The sequence below is a fragment of the Lineus longissimus genome, chromosome 15 (genome assembly GCF_910592395.1).
Source record: "Lineus longissimus chromosome 15, tnLinLong1.2, whole genome shotgun sequence".
NCBI classification, from domain to species: Eukaryota; Metazoa; Nemertea; class Pilidiophora; order Heteronemertea; family Lineidae; genus Lineus; species Lineus longissimus.
This window is the reverse complement of record NC_088322.1, coordinates 8042107-8063654: the sequence shown is the minus strand read 5'-3', so window position 1 is coordinate 8063654 and position 21548 is coordinate 8042107. Positions and strand designations below refer to the sequence as shown.

Genomic DNA, 21548 nt, shown 5'->3' with positions numbered 1-21548 from the left:
GAGTGATTCATCTCTCTAAAACAAACTCAAGAAAGTGAAAAACAGCTCTCTGGCAATTTTCAAGAAATATGAAAGCCTGACATAATGGCCAACTACTTGGTAGCATTAGCCGAAAGGGAACTCAAATTTATAATTTTCAATTCGATCAATTGACTAGGCATTATATCTCCCTTATTTTATTTAAGAACGTCCTCATGGGGGAGGGGGGGTCGGTGAAACTTGAGTATTGCACCCTTCTTTCTTATCCCCACAATCTATTGGCCAGTGGATCGGAGCAAATTCGCCAGGACTATTATCCCAATAATCAATCATTAACGGCTTGCTGGGTTAGACCAATTGACTGATAGTCAGGCGGCGAACAACTCGAGACCACAAAGCAGTTAGTGGCTCCATCTACATTGACATGGCCCAACTGTCCGAGGACCTTAACTTACATGTATAAAAGGGAGGGACAGTTTGGGAGGTATTTTAAACTTGAGTCTGTATTTTTCTAGCTAATGAATAACATGTTTGGCAAACTTGGACAGTTCGACTGAATTCTAGAATGATTCTCATCAAACTAAAATTCATGCCTCCTGTGATCAAACAGACACGTGCAAAAAAGGTGACAAAATAAATTAATAAATCAAGGAAAAGCTAAAATCTTCAAAACAAGATGACAACACCAATGACTTCAAGCCTATCATTACCTGACCATCTGTAACAGAAGCAATACACCATACTCATTCTTAGAGTTCAAGGTGTGTCCTCCAAGCAGAAAGAAATCCAAATCTGTGAAAACTTTATTCAGCAGAATCGTCTTATCCAACATCAATGCCTCGATAGTTTATTTTTAAATTTCAATGCCAACGATGCAACGTGTCAACCTATACATATCTGAAATCTCGAGTTTATATCCTCCCAAATACGTTGACGATAAGAATTTAAAATCTTTCACAACAAGTTCATTGTTTCAGCTGCTAAAGAGAGGCTCCAATTAATTCCATCATCTGTCCTCCAATAAAGTCTGTATCAATGAGGTAAAATTCCCAGCTCTCTCTCTCTCTCTCGAGTCATACTTTGGTCACAATGACTGAATGAGAGCGCATATAGGAGTAAATCAGCAAAACCGGTTAACTGGCTAATTTTGAACTAAATGGACTGGTATTGTGCTTTGCTAAAAACCACAGTAATATGCACTACTGGGCAAGAACACACACCAAAAAGGATAATAGAGCCCAAGAAAATCTGCAAATTGGAAAACTGGCACCCGAGATGAACCATGAACCAATGCCTGCATCCACTGAGCAGCCGTTTGATGACCTGATGAGTTTACTGCTAAAGACAATGTGGCCACGCACTTCAGCCTCAATTTTATCCCTACTTAATCTTATGGGGCAGGCAATTAGACGTAGCGGGAACGGAAATGTCCCATGCCAATTATGCGATTCCAATATTCGAGCATTCACGCTGCTGAAGTTATTCATCAGAGTTCCAACCCATTTTCTTGGGTCTGGTCGAGCGTGCCCAAAATACAGGGTATAGGAAGCGAACTCTTAACCACAAAACGCAATCTAGGCAAAGAAAAAAATCTATCTGTCGGGTATTCAATGATATCCCTGCTCAATATCAGAAACAATTCTCAAACAGGTAGCAGCACGATTTGTCCTTCTTTAGTGTTTCCCAGAATCAGGTGGGAAGCTGTGCCCTGACTGTGTTTCCTGAAACGATCACCGCAACACAATGCAGGGAACGATGCATAGAAACCACAGTGAAACTATCACTTGATTATAATGACCCCACACAAACAATCTCGTTTTAATGCATAACAATTAATACGATAGCCCAATTGACGTGCTTGATGGATGGTTGCCACTGATGCAGATTTCCTTGGAATCGATTGAACTGCAGTGGAACTCGGTGTATTATGCACAGCTCATTAAGCTAAGTGGCCATCGACCAAAAGACATCTTTTAAGCCGTAGACTGGCTAATCTTGACTGGCAGAAAATCATAGGAATACCAAAACAATTCCAGTCAACCCTGATATTAGGAAATCTTATGTCCTGCCAGTGTCCCAAAACACAAAGTTCTGCTTTGATTGCATGACAGGGGCGCATCCAAGTAGGTGCCCCAAGTGTGTGCCTCCCATATTTTCAGAAAAACTTCTTTTTAAAGATCAAGAAACATAGATAAACAATCCATAACTATAGCTGTGCACAGCACTTGCCGGAGGAATTACAATACCAGATCCGCACAACTGCACCAGCCCCTCCCCCCCCCCAAGGACTGACAAACAGGTTTCTGCCCCTGCCCAATGTTTTTGGACCTTTTAAAACCAGAATATCTGAATGCTCAGTTTTCATTTGAAATATTAATCCGTACTAATCACTCAACTCAGATAGAATCCAGAACGAGAAAAAGTCAAAATCCTCCTTTACGAAAATCTGAGAAAGAAACTCACAAGACGGAGCTAATATAACACCAATCCTCCTACAATGTATGGGTAGCCAAATGCTGCTGTCCCAAAGCCAACTGTTGATACGGGCACATGCACAGAATATGAAAACTAGCTTTATATATTGACTGCGTGACTACTTTGCCTCTCTAAATGCCATAACGATGATGAGATGGTGTTAAAGACAGCCACCAGATTGCTTTTCAATGGCACTTTAATCGAGTGCAACGAAGCGAAATTAAACATCATGAATATTTGTTGGTGTGATTTATTTGAGGCGAGAATTTTGCTTTGATTGAGTAGAGTAAGGTGTCAAAAGCTACCTCATCTAGAATGTTTCTAAAATCTGATAGTGGTGATTTCATTGAGATGATAATGATGATGATGATGATGATGATGATGATGATGATGATGATGATGATGATGATGATGATGATGATGATGATGATGATGATGATGATGATGATGATGATGATGATGAGACGATAACGATGACGAAGACAAAGATGATGACAACGATTATGATGATGACGATGATTATGATGATGATGACGATGATGATAATGATGACGATGATAATGATGCTGATGGTGTGATTTCCGTTAGTAGGTGATCACTGTTTTTCTCAAGGTCAAATTCAAAGGAAACAACCAGCTTGGGACCAATGCAGTGTCCTAATGGAAAGGGTGTGCGTAAGAGAGAGGTGTCTGATAAAGGAGGTTCGAATGTATGTTATATTCCTTTTTTGAATCCAAACTAATTGTCACGTGAGACTAATATGGCTGTGTTTCTTTGAAGGGTAGTAAAAAATGATACTGCAGCTAAGGAGATGAACATACATACCTATGACTGCAACATACATGGTCAAGAGATAATCCAAAAGCGATAATCCTCAAAATAATACTGTCTTTACACCATTTGATTTGTATCCCTAACTCGAAATCCTCACATCAGAATCTAGTCTGCAATGTCTAACTTTTTTCCAGCATGAATGGGTCGAGTTTTAAGTTGGTTTTGAGGACACATCTTGCATGAACCTTGGAAGAGATAGGGTTTCATGATTGCTGCATCCAGACACTGCCAATGTTGTTGCTTCTTTGGTGTGATGTCCTGTTTACCAAACAAGGACTCTCCCAATTGGTGTTTGCTCTTGGCCCTGGGCATTCAAATGTTAATTGATGGAGAAGAACTGAACAAGAGAGGATAGAAATCCTAGTGCTGAAGAGAAAGCGGGAGGGCTTGGTAACACGCAGAGGAAATCAGTGCCCAACATTTCATACCAGGCAGGCTCCCAGATGGAACCCACATCGAAGATGATGTCCAGGCAGACCCCCCAACACTCGGTGATGATCTTTAGAAAGAGGCCTACAGCTGTTCTGGAGGTAAATTAAGGCAGCAGCACAAGACTGTGGAGGCGAAGAAAGACTGTGGCCCTTATATGAAAGAACCAGAAAGACCCCATTGCACTTGGAGGCAATCCTTAATGAAGACGATTCTAAGAGAGTGAGAGAAGTTCCTGCAGCTGTCACAGAGGCAAATTGAGGCAGCACCACAAAACTGTAGGAGGTGGAGGAAAACTGTGGCCCTTAGATGGAACAATCAATTAGACCCCTCAGCACATGGACACCTTCCTTAGAACTTTACGATGAAGTCCTCACAGCACTCTTGGAGGCCAATTGAGACAGCAGCACAAGACTGTAGGAGGCGGGGAAGACTATGACCCTTAGATGGAACAACCAGAAGGACCCCTCTGCACTTGGAGACAATCCTTAGAGGAGACAATCCTTAGAGAAGACAATCCTTCGAGAGTGAGGGAAATTTCTGCAGCTGTTATCGGGGCAAATTGTGGCAGCAGCACAAGACCGTAGGTGAAGGAGATTATCCATAGAGAATGAGAAGTCCTTGCAGCTGCCATGGAGATGAACTGACATCAGCATCACAAAACTGTAGGAGGTGAAGGAAGACCGTGCACCTTTGTTCCAGACAGACAGAGCCAGCCGGTATAAGTCAATTAAGTATTCTGACTTCAATTTACATGTCAGCCTACATCAGTACAGGGATCAAGTGAGGAGAAGATGTGCAAGTGGCAACTGGATCAGCATAATGATTGTTGCAAAGCAGGCTATCCAACTTCAGGGAGGAACTGAAGTACAAATGGGACTGACCAACACAACATGAAGTACAAATGGAACTGAACAACACAACAGGAAGTAACTGGAACTGATAAACATACAAATGAATCTGACCAACACAAAGGGAAGTACAAATGGAACTGACCAACAAAACAGGAAGTAACTGGAACTGATAAACATACAAATGAATCTGACCAACACAACAGGAAGTAAAACTGGAATTGACCAACACAACAGGAAGTAACTGGAACTGATAAATATACAAATGAATCTGACCAACACAACAGGAAGTAAAACTGGAACCGACCAACACAACAGGAAGTAACTGGAACTGATAAACATACAAATGAATCTGACCAACACAACGGGAAGTAACTGGAACTGACCAACACAACAGGAAGTAACTGGAACTGATAAACAAACAAATGAATCTGACCAACACAACAGGAGGTAACTGGAACTGACAAACATACAAATGAATCTGACCAACACAACGGGAAGTAAAACTAGAACTGACCAACACAACAGGAAGTATAAACTGGAACTGATAAACAAACAAATGAATCTGACCAACACAACAGGAAGTAACTGGAACTGACCAACACAACAGGAAGTAAAACTGGAACTGACCAACACAACAGGAAGTATCTGGAACTGATAAACATACAAATGAATCTGACCAACACAACAGAGAGTAACTGGAACTGATAAACATACAAATGAATCTGACCAACACAATAGGAAGTAACTGGAACTGATAAACATAAAAATGAATCTGACCAACACAACAGGAAGTAACTGAAACTGACCAACACAACAGGAAGTAAAACTGGAACTGACCAACACAACAGGAAGTAACTGGAACTGATAAACATACAAATGAATCTGACCAACACAACAGGAAGTAACTGGAACTGACCAACACAACAGGAAGTAAAACTGGAACTGACCAACACAACAGGAAGTATCTGGAACTGATAAACATACAAATGAATCTGACCAACACAACAGAGAGTAACTGGAACTGATAAACATACAAATGAATCTGACCAACACAATAGGAAGTAACTGGAACTGATAAACATAAAAATGAATCTGACCAACACAACAGGAAGTAACTGAAACTGACCAACACAACAGGAAGTAAAACTGGAACTGACCAACACAACAGGAAGTAACTGGAACTGATAAACATACAAATGAATCTGACCAACACAACGGGAAGTACAAATTGAACTGACCAACACAACGGGAAGTAACTGGAACTGATAAACATACAAATCAATCTGACCAACACAACAGAGAGTAACTGGAACTGATCAACACAACAGTGAACTGGCAAGCGACAACGGGGGGGGGGCCAAACACTGCCGCTAGCCGGAAAAGGTGGCACGCAACGTCCTAACACAATTGTATCTATGAAGATAAGCAAGTACACTTCTTCATGATCTATAAATGACCAAAGCTCCCAGGTAGGAGTTTATCCCGGGTCTCTAGGTGCATAGCTTTATCGGTCACCTCGGCAACGCAATTTAATCAATTTCCACTAAGTATTTAACAGTTGAGGGAATCACACATGAAGAGTTACTACCGAAACAACCAGAATTAATCACAATCAGTATTTACCATAAAGCTGTGTAAAGCAACATGCAAACGAGCCTTTTATTGTTTTTGTAACCTACGACAGAGTAATGACAACAAGTCAAAGGGATCTCGCAGAGCCAACGTTTCAGCCCACTTTTTAAATTTCCTTGGGCGATGAAAATGAACCTTCTCATTTCCCGTTTATAAGTCTGGGGCATATCAGTAAACAAGGCTCGGCCAAATGAACTTGTAACAAAATAGGGCCTGCAATAGGGTTCCATTCAGAAACTTGATGATGCACCTATTGCTTTGATGCCGATTGAGGCGGGATGTTAAAGGGCATTGTATTGCTCCTACGAAGTTCACTTTAAGTGACTACAATTCAACAGATTAGCAACCGCATTCCAACCACATTTGTCGAGGTTTCATGGCTCAGCCGCAGCGACTAAAAGTGCTTGTTTGCACGGCGCTTAAGACACATGACATTCAAAACTGGATCGAGCTGGTTGTGATGGGTATTTCCAAAAACAGGGTAAAAAAGCAGGATAATTAATAGACAAGGTCATGAAAATATCCAACACTATCCAATAATGCCTGCCTTGCATGAAACTATAGCCTTCAAGGTACAACGAATCCCGGTTTTAGGTCCAAATCAAAAGACTTTGGAGACAAAGTCACACAAAAAATGAGGGTCTCCTGGATATGAAACCAAATTTAACCACTGAGTTCTACTAGCAGGTTTTATCTGATCGAATAACATACTACCTACTGTGAGAGAGCCAGGATGAGATCGGGGGTAGGGGTGGGGTGTGTCAGGAGCACAAAGCAAAATAGCTCGACAAAAACTCACCAGGCATGCAAGCAAGCTGCTAGAGCATAGGACTTCCTTCAAACAACAAATAACACAGAACAATTACAGCAAAGGAATATCCTCCTTTCCCCAAGCAAGCCAGAGCTACAAGTAGGCCTACATGAAATTACTGTACTCAGTCTACAACCTAGTCGGAAGGATATGCACTCATTATATACATCCAAAACACTTGAAAACCCAGCTGAACAAGTTCGTACTATTGGAAGGAACAATTCGATGCAATGCATTCCAAATGAGGGACGAGTGACATGATATTTTTACATTAAAGTTGAGTTCGAAATTTATAAGGGCCACTCGATCAAAAATTGAATCAGCGGCCAGTGGAGGGAAGAACATATTTAAACATATTCTGACATTAACCAAGTTGAGTCATGTGCATAGTTTTAAAAACACTGGAAAGTGAGGGACTGTGTTTCCTGTCTATGGAGGAATGATGTGTTTATCATTTATGTTATTAAGGATGCTAAGTTTTTTTCTAAGAAGTATCATCAGAATTCCTTGAAACTCATTATAGATATATCAATGAACGCTTACTCCTGCATTGGGTTTTTACCGGGCCAACCAAAGCTCCTCACTTTACAGGATCTGAGGGACCACCTCACTAAATTTCATCTCCGACTTGCACAAGTTAGACGTTTCGGTGAAAGAGCAACAGGACCTGGCAGTCATACTCAAACTCAAAGAAAAGTGACTTGCCTGAAGTGTCCATTTTAGTGAGTCAGTCTGACACCTTTTTTTAAAACAACTGACCACAACACTAATTGCTAATCTGAGACAGAAGTTTATGTCAGACATAGCTGCGCATGATGAGCAGTATTGCCATCTATGATGAAATGAACAAACTGCAGTGTCAACAAATGCTAGTAATTTCTCAGGCTGGGTCCCCCCAAAAATTCAATTGCTGTTTTTTTTTAAATTTCAAATAACTAATTGACCAGGATGTATTGTTCTTGGATTAAGTCTTAAAACACTGTCTTGATCCATCATTTCCCCAATAAATCCAAGATAACTTTCAGGGCTTTAATATTAGAAAGATTTCATACATAAAAACATTGACACAACATGTACCCCCCTCTGAATGAACACGCTCAATATAATGGGCAAACTACATGTAGTTGATGATAACCTATCATGTGTTATCATCATAAAAACTATGGAAAATCTGTAGTGGTTGGTAGCTCTATGCATTATACTGAACAGTCTGTAGCTTACATGACGAAGGCCTAAAAAGAAAATGCACCATACTGCTGGCTTAGTTGGATACAATACAATTACAAGGATGATAAAATGATCGTCAGTTCCTAAAGTAAAGAGACAAAACAGACAAACTAGTTTATGATAACCTATTTATCACCGCAAATGTGTACCAGGTACATGTAGGACAATTGATAATTTACTATTGTGTACACACGAGAAGATGATAAACATGGTAGTGTGGCAATGCCGGAAAGGAAGGGAGCGAGCCCCATCCTCCTTGCCCAAGACCAGAACTCAATTTATTGACGACGTAGTTCCATCCCTGCTAGAACTGGCCGCCATGCCGGGATTACATCTATTATGTCATGTAATTGTAAGTCTCATCAGAAATTTCCATAAAAAAACATGATTCTGGCTATCAGCTTTCATTGGATTTGGACGTAACAAGGTTTTAAAAGATGGCACCCACAGAGCCCAGAAAGTAGGTCCAATAGCGATGATTTTTTTCCATGTCAAGTAATATGTCATCAGACACCCACACACCATTTTAACTTTCTAGACTCAATGGTGAGCAAAAGTGCCATCATGTTGACGACAGACGATGGAAGATGGACAAGACGGACAAGACATGATGACATTTAAGCTCACCCATGTCAGATAAAAATTAGTAATGGTGGATAAGCTGAGCTTCAGGCTATTTTCCTACATGCCGTCTTGACTCTGGCATAGGTTTCCCAAGATTTCCTCTCAAAAACATTTAAAATTAAAATCTTTGGAAAACTATGTACAGAGAGAAAGGAATTTCTTGACTACCTTTGATCCACTGAGTTATTGTCACACTGTCGATCTCAGCTGAGTCAATCATGTGTTGTCTTTCTGTAGGCTTGAGGCCTACTGACATTACTGACACTGACACTAGTGACTGTGACACTAACACTAGTGACAGTGACACTGACCATGTGAAACTGACAGTGTAGATGTGGACAAATACGACACTTAAGAAGTTGGCCCGAAAATTGTGGCGGTATGTTTGAGTATAGTGTCGCGCGTACCGGATATGACCTGTAAAGCATATCTGGTTCAAAGAAAACACTGCGTTGCCCTCAAAACACTGCGTTGCGCTCAACTGCCTATAATCATGCTGTGAATAAATTAACGATCCCGCCAAATATGCACGATTTGGAAACGCCGTGTTTTCTTTGAAGGTGAGGCCATATCCTGTACGTGCGAGACTATACTCAAAACATACCACCGCAACTTCCGGGCCAACTTCTTAAGTGTCGTATTCGAAGAAGTTTGTTTTGGTGCAGGATCGCTGTGTCTCTAGGCATTGTCCGAAGTCGGCTTAGGCCTACTTCAGACGTGATCTGATTGTGCACATTTGATTTGTTTAGGCGCTGATTCGTCTTCTTCGAAAAGGCCTATAATAGACCCTTTTAAACCAGGCAGAGGAAGTCATTGCGGGCCCAAACAAACCTAAATATAGGCACAACGAACGAAAGATCATGTGGTGTGCGACCATGCGGTATTTTGTCTGCTGCTTGTTTGTTTTGGCCTTCAGTGGCTTCCTCCGCCTGGTGTGAGGGCCTCTAGCCTCTAGGCCATTACAGCATTGTATAGTGTACACACAGTGATATGACATATATAACGTCTTCAATTTCCTATCACTGTGACTGTGGTGTACACAACTTTACAACATGTAGGCTACAACAACTTAACTAACAAGCATGAAGGCAGAGTACAGTAAAGACGATGCTTTGGGTGATAAAAGCTATTTGGCGAACGGACAACCAAATAGGCCTAGGCTAAAAGACTATATAATAATGTACATTTGAGAACATACACACCGATTTCTTTTCTTTCCACCTTGGCGTAAAGTAAAGGAGACAAAAAATACGAAATGACAGAATATCCTGAACTGAACTAAGGGGTCAGCAGGCTAGTTCATTTCACAAAGGGAATTAAGTTGTTTATAGCGATGAAATTATTTAACCAAAATGAAATATTCCGAATATGTTCATCATATATACTTGTAACATATCATTACCTTTACATCAAACTCTCTTGAAATCAATATTTTAATCTTGATACTGATATCATAAAGGATAATTATTCCTCTCACCCCTAATCTTGCTTTATGGTTGAGCCCATAGGTCAAGCACTATTGTTAACTCCGCAGGTGGAGAGTTCCAAAACATTACCACGTGCGTCTGAAGATTTGCGGGAGATTTAAATTTTAAAGGGAAGAGGCTAGAGAAGCAGGTCCAGGACAGATTGCCGCGAAAATTTATGAATAGTTTGGGAAGCTGGCTTGACATCCTGACAAATCCGGCCATCGATCACTCGATATGTGGCCTCGATATGTTTACTCCCTCAATCAGAAAGATGCGTAAGGAGTAGGCCCTGTTTGCAAGAGGATGCTGCAAGAGGATGTTATAAGTTTCCCGAACTTTTTATAAATTTTCGCGGCAATCTGTCCTGGACCTGCTTCTCTAGTCTCTTCCATTTTAAAGGGACAAACGTTGGTTTCTCATTCAAAGGTAGCTTCCAGTACGACCGTTACTTCTTGTTACGGCCAAAACTCTACTCTTGGTTTTATTTACAAACATTTTCATATGCACCCGGGTCACTGTCTTTAGGTCAAGCCTATCTTTAGAATCAAGGTGAGACACAGGTCGTTGGTCCCATAAGAGTCTGCGTCAAGCATCAAAGAGCATCAGAGCCCGTACCTTGTGTCGATTTCAACTGAAAAATGGTGATAAAGCTTGTAATAAATAATGTTAAGTGCCAGGCCATGAAGATTAAATAGGACTGAAGTTTCGGTAGGTGATATTTGATGTACTTCTTGTTTAGTTTTGAGTGCCTTATGGAGTTAAACTGAGGGTTGAAGATTCAGCCATTGTCTTAAAGATGCTTACACGTATGTGTGTGTAGTCTAGCACAACTAGTTATATGAATGGGTCTGTTAAGCAATAATTTGGCTATGAAGCATTAATTTCCATGAAGTTAACAACACATTCAATGCTATTCTGGAGTTATCCTTATCCCATGCTTGGTCTTAGTTTGATGACTACAATGTTTAATTGGTGTTTCAAGTTGTATGTGTTGTGCAAGACAAGGGGGCGTATATGGGTCATCTTCCAGCTATAATGGCTGCTTTGTGTGTTGACAGTATTGATAGTGAACTAGGCTGCTATTGTTGTGCATGCAATTGACTTGGGTTTCATTCCCAAGCTTAGTGTAGCTTCTTACTTGGTGATGCTGGCATATTTGGTTGCCGTGTTTTGCCATTGATAGATCACTGATGCAAAATACATGACGTTCACAGCGCCCTCTTTATTTGAGTTGTTGAACTAATTGTAAAAATCTTGTTGTATAATGAGTTTTCTATCACTCATGGTTGCTTAAATTTGTATTTTGCAGTCAATCTGAATTAACCTAAATGGGAAGATAATGAAGAAATATTACATGAAAGAATGGTTGTTCAGCATTTTCGAGCTAAGCCCATGGTCAGCACATCATTGACGAAACAGGTTTGAAGAAAGGATTGGTACTCATAACAGGTATGGCTTTAAATTTTGATGCTAAGGGAAGAAGCCTGAGGGCCCGAAAGCCAACAGAGAAAGTAGCCGAATATTCGAGAGAGTTAAGGGCAGGAAACTTAAATAAGGTTTTAGAAAAGACTACCAGGGGTGTCTCAGGTATTAAAGATCTTCTTGAAGCAGGGGCCTCTCCTTCCGTTATAGCGGAAGGGTACAAGAACTGGAGGGTGGACTACAAAGAATGTTTGAGTAGTTATGAGTCATACAATGAGGTATTACCACATGATTTGCAGAAGCAGGACAAAGCCACCTTTAAACAATATGCAAAGGACCGATATAGTAATTTCAGAAAGGAAATGAGGTCATGGATAAAGGAACAAGACGTTAGTACAGACATAGGCCCTTGTGATAGCGTTTCCCAGATTGGATCTTGGGGATCACTGGTGTCAAGAACTTCAGTAAGTTCCATCTCTGTTGCTCGGGCCCAAGAAGAGCATAAGAATAAGATTATTGAGCTTTCAGCTAAAGCAGCCGGTCTGAAGAAGCGTCAGGTCTTGGAACAGGCAAAGTTACGACTAGTGATGGAGGAGGCACAGTTAAAGCTTCAGGAGGAAGAAATCGAAATAGATACGGAGTTGGCCATCTCCAATGCCAAGGCCAAGGTGTTGACTCAGCTGGAGTCAGGGAGTTACCAGGCTTCCATGGCGGAAATCAAGTTGGCAGAGCAAGAGCCCAGGGACCATTCGCAGTGTGCCAGCCCTATCAAAGCTGATCAAGCTCCAGTGAGAGAGTCTGCAAAAACATTCGCTCCAAATCGAACACACACAGACGAAATTTACACACCACGTTCCCTTGAAAACTTTCACCACAATGGAACTACCTATTACTATCCTCCACCAGCTACCCAGACGGCATCTAATGATGTACTTGTAACAATGATACAGGAGATGAAAAAGCCACAGTCAGACATCAAGAAATTCTCAGGAGACCCTCTGGAATACAGACGTTTTCTGAGACAATTTAATTCCCGCATTGTGGCCAACACCATCGATAGCGAAGAAAGGATAAATTACCTTGAACAGTATACGAGTGGCGAAGCTAATCGGATTGTCATAGGCTATGCATGTATTGATGCTAACAACGGTTACCCAGGTGCCCTTAAAAGGAGTTAGAAGAACGCTATGGTGACCCAGAAAGAATAGCACATGCCTACATAAAGAAGGCCCTAGAATGGCCAATGGACAAGGCTGAAGATGCCAGAGGTCTAGATGAATTCTCAATATTTTTAGTAGAATGTGAGAATGCCGTCCAAGTTGATGGATCAATCAAAATTTTGGAATATCCAGACAACCTCACAAAGCTGGTGCGCAAGCTCCCATACTATCTTCACGACAGATGGAGAAACATAGTCGGCACAATTAAAGAAAGGAAAGGCATCGTGAGATTTGAGAACCTAGTCGCCTTTGTTAAGAAGGAAGCCAAGAAGTCCATCGACCCGGTCTGGGGCCGTGCAGCACTTGCAAAGGAAGACGGAAGGAATAAAGAAGCTCCCAGAGGTGGGAAGCCAGCGCCAGTCCAGGGAAGGTTCCGAGCCAAGGGAGCCTTTGCCACAACAACTCCAACAACTCCGATACCCAAGAAGCAATGCCTCCACTGCGCAAACCCACAACACAGCATTGATCGATGTGACGCCTTTGCTGCTTTACCCACGTGCGAAAGAGTCGAGATCGTGAAGGCAAAGCGAGCATGTTTTGGATGCCTAAAATTAGGTCACAGGAGTAAGGAATGTAGAACGCGGCTAACGTGTAGCCATTGTCAGAAGCGCCATCCAACGGTCTTGCATATGGATGGAGAACGTCCATACCAGCCATCCACCAAAACAGAAGAAAGGAAGATAGAAACGGCACCATCCAAGCCTACTGTGAACTTTGCAGCAACAGAAAGTGATCCAGAAGTTACCATGGCTATTATACCAGTCAAGGTCAAGCTCAAGAGCAGCTACAGAACTATAGACACATACGCCTTCCTAGATCCCGGCAGTACCGTCAACTTTTGTTCAGAGGAGTTAATGAGGAAACTAGGGGCCGGTGGGAGGAAGACAAGGATTACTCTAGATACCATGGGAACAGAGCATACAATGCAGACGTATGTTGTCAAAGACCTGGAGGTTTGTGACATCGAAGGCCATAGCTCTGTGGACATTTCTAAATTGTACACGAAGGACAGCATCCCAGTGTCGTCCCGTCATATCCCAAAGAAGGAAGACATAATCAAGTGGCCCCATTTGAATGAGGTGAATCTTCCAGTTATCACAAGCGAGGTCGGCCTCCTGATAGGAAACGGAGTTCCGGATGCCTATTCACCTCTGAAGTCCCTCACAGGTCCACCAGGAAGTCCTCATGCCGTTAAGACGCGACTCGGTTGGGTTACCTGGAATGTAGTTCGCAGTAGCTGCAACAGACCAGATATCGGCCATCCAGTAAACCATGTTGAAGTCACAGCAGTCGAAGAGCTAGAAAAGCTAGACAGACTAGTGAGAAGCTCCATCAATCTAGATTTTCCTGAGAAGGGAATAGAAGAAACTGAGTTTTCACAGGAGGACAAGCAGTTTATGAAGTTGATGGAAGAATCCATTCATGTTAAAGATGGTCATTATGAAATGAAGCTACCCTTTCGAAGAGAAGATATCCGACTACCGAACAACTACACCCAGGCCATGCAGCGTCTTTCCAGCCTCAAAAACAAGATGAGCCGGAATTCCAAGTTCCACCAAGATTACAGAGTTTTTATGCATGAGATTATCAACAAGGGATATGCCGAAGAAGTCCCAGCAGATGAATTAAATCCAGATGACGGTAAAGTGTGGTACATCCCCCACCATGGGGTGTACCACCCAAGAAAGCCTGAAAAGATACGAGTAGTCTTTGATTGCTCAGCAAAGTATGCTGGAATATCTATTAATGATGTACTACTTCAGGGCCCCAACCTTACGAACAACCTGGTTGGTGTTCTTCTAAGATTCCGTCGTCATCCAGTTGCCATCCTAGCTGACATCGAGAAGATGTTCTACCAGGTTCATGTAGCTGAAGAAGATAGGAACTACTTGAGATTCGTATGGTGGCCTGATGGGAGCTTAGAAGCAAAACCGAAGGTATACCGCATGAAGGTTCACTTGTTTGGAGCAGTGTCGTCCCCAAGCTGCTCCAATCTGGCTCTACAAAGGACAGCAAAGGACCACAAAGAAGGCTACCAAGTTGAGACGATCAATGCCATGCTGAGAAGCTTCTATGTCGATGATTGTCTCGAGTCCATTGAATCTGAAGCAAAGGCAGTGGCACTCATCAAAGAGTTAAGAAAAATCTGCCAAGAAGGGGGTTTTAAGCTGACAAAGTGGCTCAGCAACAGACGAAGCGTTTTGGATTCCGTGCCGACGGAGGAAAGAAGCAAGGGTGCCAAGACTCTAAACTTAGATGAAGACGACTTGCCGACTGAGCGTACCTTAGGAGTCACCTGGCAAGTTGAGACAGATTCCTTCAGTTTCCAGATAAATATCCAAGATCGCCAAGCAAACAGAAGAGGAATTCTCTCAATCATAAGCTCAGTCTATGATCCCCTTGGTCTTGCAGCTCCATTCATCCTACCAGCAAAGATTCTGCTACAGAGTCTTTGTCATAAGGGCCTCGATTGGGACCAAGAAATATCCGGAGCAGACCTCCAGAAATGGCAAATATGGATACAGGACCTACCAAAATTGGAGAACCATGTCGTACAAAGGTGTCTGAAGCCACTGGACTTTGGAGATGTGAGCTCAAGCCAGCTCCACCATTTCGCAGATGCCAGCGAAGTTGGGTATGGTACCGCCTCCTACATCAGGCTAGAAAATACCAGTGGAAACGTCCATTGTGCTCTTCTGTTAGGCAAGGCAAGAGTAGCCCCACTCAAGAAAAACACCATCCCTAGATTAGAACTGGCTGCTGCAGTCACCGCCGTAAGGATGAACCACCTCATCGTGAAAGAGCTTGACTATCCAGTTGATGCCACTTACTTCTGGACGGACAGTACCGCAGTGTTACGCTATATAAGGAACAAGACAAGTCGCTTCAAAACATTTGTGGCAAACAGAATTGCTGTTATCAACGAGGGATCAACACTTGAACAGTGGTACCATGTTCCCACGAGTGAAAATCCAGCAGATGATGCCTCAAGAGGCCTTCCAGTCAACCAGTTTCTTGAGAATGGTAGATGGACGGGTGGACCAGACTTCTTGCTGAAGCCCCCGGACGAGTGGCCAAAGTTAAGTTTTGATGCAGATACAACCACAGAGGAGGATCCTGAAATACGGAAAGAGTCTAAATCCGCAGTGAATGCAACTATCGTCGATAGTACACCATTGGCTAGTCTATTTGAGAGAGTCTCCAGATGGCCAGTAATCAAAGGAGCTGTCGCCCGAATGCTGAAGTGGAGAACAACACAGACGGGAGAGGATAGGCAAGCTAATCCCACTGTAAATGACCTTGAGGAGCCGAAAGGAAAATCATACAACATGAACAGAAGAGCTTCTTCTCGGATGAGATCAACGCCATTGAAAAGGGTATAGAGCTCCGACGGTCCAGCCCCATTCAGAATTTAGACCCGCTAATGGAAGATGGAATTCTTCGGGTCGGGGGCCGACTGAGTAGAGCACCAGCCTTGTCATTTCAACAGAAACATCCGATACTGATTCCAAAGCAGTCCATAATCGCCACCAGGATAATTGAGAGGATTCACAGAGATGTTGGTCACCTGGGTAGAGGTGCGGTCCTTACGAACCTAAGAGAGAGGTATTGGATACTGGGAGCCATCAGCCTTATAAAGCAGTTCATCGCCAAATGCGTCATATGCCGTCGCTACAGGGCCAAAGCTTTGGAACAGAAAATGGCAAACCTACCAATAGACAGGGTGATCGGAGAGGAACCACCATTCACAAGAATTGGGATGGATTATTTTGGCCCCTTTGAGGTGAAGGGAGGCCGAAGCGTTTACAAGAGGTATGGAGTTGTATTCACCTGCTTTGCCATCAGAGCAGTCCACATAGAATTAGCTCATACGCTCGACACCAGTTCCTGTATTCAGGCAATAAGGAGATTCATGGCTAGAAGGGGAGCTCCTAAGGTCATTCGCTCAGATAATGGCACTAACTTGGTTGGGGCCAAGAGAGAGCTGCAAGATTCCATCAAGCGCTGGAACAACGATCGCATAGCCACCTGGCTGCTCCAGAAAGGCGTAACCTGGGAGTTCAATCCACCAGCTGCCTCTCACTTTGGTGGTGCATGGGAGAGGCAAATACGGACGATCAGGAAAATCCTGTTCTCACTCCTGCAAGAACAAGTCATCAAAGTCGATGATGAGGGTCTCGCGACATTATTCTGCGTAGTCGAGAACATCATCAACAGCAGACCGCTAAGACAGACTTCAGAAGACCCAAGCGATCTAAGACCATTGACACCAAACACGCTACTGACAATGAGGTGTGAGGCCAACCTACCGCCCGGCCTCTTTGATAGGAAGGATTGTTATGCTAAGAGACGCTGGCGACAAATGCAGTTTCTGGCAGACGCATTTTGGAAGCGCTGGTATTCAGAGTACCTACCAACCCTACAAGAGAGACATAAGTGGAGGAGAACATCGAGAAATGTAGAGCCTGGAGATGTCGTGCTCGTAATTGAGAATTCGGCACCTAGGAATTCATGGTTGCTCGCGAAGGTCGAATTAGTCAAAATCGACGGCAGTGGTCACGTGCGATCAGCCAGCGTACACACATCCCACTCTCTCTTGGACAGGCCTATTGCCAAGCTATGTCTTCTAGTAGAAGGTAACAAAGGAGAAAATGAGCTTCCAATTGCTGAAGAGACGTAGCCAAGAAGACTCAAGAAGGGTAACAGGGTAGGCTAGCTTCACCGCCGTCTGCCAAAGGAGCACATGTGAGGCAACTCCTTCCCTCTGTAGCCTACGGGTTCCCTTGAGCAAGGTTTAGTTCCCGTTAAGCTCTCCAGCATCTGGGTTACGATGTCTCAAGTCTCATCCCTCTGAGAAGCCAGCATTAGTACCTATGGTAGATGGACGACATGTTAGATGACCAAGCCACAAATGGAGGTCCACGATTTGCATCAGGTAAAAGAGACTCACCAGGAGAAAATGCTCTCGAGAGACAATTTGATGATTATTGACATTTTGTTTAGTTAAAGGAAACCCTAGGACTCATTTAGTATTGTGAGCTTGTAGTAGTGGTCAGGTGTTTATTAACCATTTAGTTTAGGCCTTTTTTGAGAAATGTAATTGGATAGTAATTGCTTCGAAGCCGCTACTTCGCAATTAAGGGGCCGGGATGTTACGGCCAAAACTCCACTCTTGGTTTTATTTACAAACATTTTCATATGCACCCGGGTCACTGTCTTTAGGTCAAGCCTATCTTTAGAATCAAGGTGAGACACAGGTCGTTGGTCCCATAAGAGTCTGCGTCAAGCATCAAAGAGCATCAGAGCCCGTACCTTGTGTCGATTTCAACTGAGAAATGGTGATAAAGCTTGTAGTAAATAATGTTAAGTGCCAGGCCATGAAGATTAAATAGGACTGAAGTTTCGGTAGGTGATATTTGATGTACTTCTTGTTTAGTTTTGAGTGCCTTATGGAGTTAAACTGAGGGTTGAAGATTCAGCCATTGTCTTAAAGATGCTTACACGTATGTGTGTGTAGTCTAGCACAACTAGTTATATGATTGGGTCTGTTAAGCAATAATTTGGCTATGAAGCATTAATTTCCATGAAGTTAACAACACATTCAATGCTATTCTGGAGTTATCCTTATCCCATGCTTGGTCTTAGTTTGATGACTACAATGTTTAATTGGTGTTTCAAGTTGTATGTGTTGTGCAAGACAAGGGGGCGTATATGGGTCATCTTCCAGCTATAATGGCTGCTTTGTGTGTTGACAGTATTGATAGTGAACTAGGCTGCTATTGTTGTGCATGCAATTGACTTGGGTTTCATTCCCAAGCTTAGTGTAGCTTCTTACTTGGTGATGCTGGCATATTTGGTTGCCGTGTTTTGCCATTGATAGATCACTGATGCAAAATACATGACGTTCACAGCGCCCTCTTTATTTGAGTTGTTGAACTAATTGTAAAAATCTTGTTGTATAATGAGTTTTCTATCACTCATGGTTGCTTAAATTTGTATTTTGCAGTCAATCTGAATTAACCTAAATGGGAAGATAATAAAGAAATATTACATGAAAGAATGGTTGTTCAGCATTTTCGAGCTAAGCCCATGGTCAGCACACTTCTCCATGCTACACTCCGGACGCATTGGACCGGCCTCATTCTGTCGCCCGGTACGGCATGGTTTGTCAATGTTTGCCATAAGGCGATCCAAGCGAGTGGAGGCCATGGGATGGAAGCGAAACGTCGTGAGTTGATGGCGGGAAGCGAATTTTTTTTCCTGAACCTTTCGGGCAGTACATTGTACATTTGTACAGGGACTTTCAGCCAATCAGATTTCGACAAACAGACGTCTTAGAAACATTAGAGCAGTGTTGGTCGAGCGATTGTCGAAGGTGAAAAAGGAATAGCAACTAGTGAGCAACAACAAGTAGAACTCGTGTCACAACACTTCCAAAAGATCTTTCATCAAGACGACCAAGAAGAAATACAGTACATCCAACCACAAGAGATGAGACATCCTTTTACTGCTAAAGAAGTCCAACAAGCTGCTAAGACCCTTGGTAACAACAAAAGTGCGGGATGTGATGATCTGAAAGCCGATCTCATCAAACACAGTCCTACCATAGTCTTTCAAGAAATAGCTGACATCCTAAACCACATGGCAAAGACAGGCGAACACCCAACGGAGATAAAACAAGGAATCCTAGTCCCTCTTCCAAAGCCAGGAAAGAAACAAGGACCACCGCAGAACTTAAGACCCATAATTCTACTCTCGATACTGCGTAAAATCCTGGCCATAATCATGATAAGACGAACTGCAGCAAAACTCAATGATGCCATCCCTATTACCCAAGCAGCATACAGATCCGGACGCAGCACCACAGAACACGTTTTCACTCTAAAACTCCTAGCAGAAAAAGCAATAACATCTACAGATTACGAAATTCACATCCTACTCCTAGACATGAGTAAAGCCTTCGATACAGTGAGACGAGCAGATCTAATCAAAGACCTAGGAGAAGTACTAGAAGAAGACGAACTCCATATGTTTGATCTACTCCTACGAGATGTCCAAATAAAAGTCAGATGCGGGAAAACTTTCGGAGAAAATTTCAAAACCAATATAGGAACACCACAATGAGACTGCGCCAGCGCCATTCTCTTCACACTGTATTTAGCAAAATCCATCCAAGAAGCCAGACCACCGAACCCTCCACACCTCCTTGATCACAACTATCACAGAGCCAATCCACAGCCAGAGATTACCCCTCCACATCTCCAAGACCATAACTATCACCAACCAAACCCAGCCAAAAAACTCAACATTGATCAACAGTATGCAGACGATATAGGATGGGCCACAACAAGTAAAGGAATCAGAAGCTACGTCAAAGAAAACATCCCACCAAAACTAAAGAAGAGAAACCTCCATGTCAACCTAGAGAAAACAGAAGAATTTACCATCAGCCGAACAGGAGACGAGGAATGGAAAAAAGGCAAATACCTGGGAAGCCACCTTGACACGGAGAAGGATATAAAGAGAAGAAAAGGCCTAGCCATGGACGCCTTCAACACCCTATCCAAATACTTCAACAACCCAAGAGCCACAACCAGAATCAAAATGAACATCTTCAGAACTTTCGTCACCAGCATTTTTCTTTACAACAGTGAACTCTGGACCCTCACGAAACTACTGGGAAACAAAATCGACACCTTCCAAAGAACCCTCCTGAGAAGAATAATTTATGTCAAAAGAGCAGACAGAATCTCAAACCAAGAACTGTACCAAACAACCAAAACCCACTCATGGAGCCAAGATGTAAAAAGGAGAAGACTGAACTGGCTTGGACACCTCCTAAGACTACCAGAGGGAACACCAGCAAAACAAGCCATAGATGAATTCCGAAAGCCGACAAGAAGACCCAGAGGCAAACCAAGAACCACATGGATGAGCCAAATAAAAACAGACCTCGCTACTATCAACATAAACTTTGATATAGATCACGTGACCGAACTGGCAAATGATAGGGCGGCATGGAGATGCCTTGTGACGCGCGCAATGTCAGCCAATGACGGAAAGCGTATTTGATGATGATGATGGTAGAGCGCTCGTCAGAAATGGCAGAATACGATGTTCGATCCAAAGGTCGCGAGTTCGAATCCAGTTGTGGACAACATTTTTATTTTATTTTTTTTACTTTATATTTTATTTTTATAATGCGTTTCTTTCCCTTGTGATTTAGATTTTAGATATTTGAGTTATGCTGCCTGCAACATAGGCCTACCTACAGAAAGGACAATAACAATAGCCCATCTCCAAGATCCAAGGGATAGTCATTCAGATATCATATTGAGTATGAATATACAATGAGACTTGCCTCATGTGAATGGTCTTCCTCCAGTATGAATATGTTTCTCTGCAATGAGACTTGTCTTTCGATACTGCCTCATGTGTATGGTCTTCCTCCAGTATATTTTGATACTGTATGGTGAGAGCAGCGTTATTTGAAGCATCATTTTACAGAAATATCTATTGATATAATGGCAAGTTCTACACAGTATAAAATACTGATATAATGGCAAGTTCT

General features: G+C 42.6%; 1 protein-coding gene across 4 annotated transcripts in view; it reads right to left on the bottom strand.

The window, feature by feature from the left end:
• The window catches only part of LOC135499312 (supervillin-like), a 150048-nt gene that overhangs the window by 125780 nt on the left and 2720 nt on the right, over positions 1-21548 (bottom strand). Inside the window, exon 1 of one of the 4 annotated variants that reach the window (XM_064790039.1) lies at positions 10068-10143. The exons of the other annotated variants lie outside the window; for them this stretch is intronic. The gene's annotated coding sequence lies outside the window, so the exon portion shown is untranslated. Of the gene's footprint in view, positions 1-10067; positions 10144-21548 lie in introns of those variants that run through there. 4 annotated transcript variants of the gene reach the window in all.